At 27.1% G+C, this 1,304-nt stretch overlaps 1 long non-coding RNA gene across 1 annotated transcript; it reads left to right on the top strand.

The window, feature by feature from the left end:
• The first annotated feature begins 393 nt into the window (after positions 1 to 393).
• LOC114578442 lies at positions 394 to 1,032 on the top strand. Its single transcript, XR_003699470.1, has 2 exons — positions 394 to 480; positions 570 to 1,032. It is a non-coding gene; the product is annotated as an uncharacterized LOC114578442 (long non-coding RNA).
• Positions 1,033 to 1,304: the final 272 nt, after the last annotated feature.

Raw genomic sequence — 1,304 nt, forward strand, 5'->3', positions numbered from 1 at the left:
AGGTAATTTCTTAAAGAATTTCTAAGATAATTTATCTATTAGAATCTTACCAAATTTCTAATAATTTAGAATGTCAATGAAAATTACTCTTCTTGTTTCAATAATAATGTTATTAGCCGTATTCGATTAGTATTAGATTTTTCTACTCAATCCTCTATTAAATTTTCTTATTTTTATTATATTTATTTATCATATCAAATATATTACATTTATATAATAGAAAACTAAAAGTGATTTCAAATAGCCCCTTAGCTAATAATATGTTAATCCTATTTACCTTTCCTAAAAATTCCAACTTTAGAATGCCACGACGCCATACTTTAAATTATATTTACAAAAATAATTTTTTTATATGTATTGTCATTTTCCGTTTTAAGTAAACGGCATCACCACTCTTGCAGTAACTCAGACTTGGGAGATTTGTCCTTTCTATGTGAAAAGTTGCACCCAAATTTGCAAAAACTGGAACTATTAAGAGAGGTAACTAATTTAATCATTAAAGTTTTTTATTTTCTGTAAGCTGTTGAATGATTATCAATTTCTGTTCATTTATTTTATTTTTCATGCAGGATAAAATTGGGCACAATCTAAAGCTTTTTCACAGAACAATCACCACTCTGAAGGAATTATCAGTCAGAAATCTAGCCTTGTAAGGGAAGAACTCCATCTTGAGCAATCTGTTGCTGCTTTTCATTTATTTATTTATTTCTTTTTTGAGAACTGTCTAAAAGGCAAATGAAGCAGCACTGCTAGTTTTCTGCCTTGTTAATTTAAATCCCAATGTAAAATAAAATATGTATTAGCTCTAATTGAAATTTTCATAAGGTTCCTTTTTTTCTTACGGAAGGATTGATTGGAAAGAAATGAATTTTGTTAGGGCCTCATGTCAAAATGTATTAGGAGTGTAAAATGTTTATTTAAATTAGTGAGATTAGGATTGCAGACTTGTCCTGTACTTAATGCAGGATCTTGCTATATTTTAAATAATTGTTGTGTGTATCATTTTCATAGTTGTAAGGAGGTTTTGAGCCAGTTTTTGTGCTGTTCTCCCTCTTTGGGGATGATGATTTTATTATTTTTCATTTCTATTAAAATCTCAGTCCGGTAAGGTTTCATTCGGAATGATTTTCTTATAAAAATTAAAAAAAATTAACGAAAAAATTATTTTAAGAAGTATTAAGAAAGCTGTAATAAATAAGATAAATTATTTTGTGCGGAATTCATACAGAGTAATGTATATACTGTGTATAAAAATATAATATATAGTGTATATATTATGTACAGTCATAGTTCAAATATAACTC

This window comes from Dendrobium catenatum, unplaced genomic scaffold (assembly GCF_001605985.2).
Source record: "Dendrobium catenatum unplaced genomic scaffold, ASM160598v2 original_scaffold_29208, whole genome shotgun sequence".
Lineage (NCBI taxonomy): Eukaryota > Viridiplantae > Streptophyta > Magnoliopsida > Asparagales > Orchidaceae > Dendrobium > Dendrobium catenatum.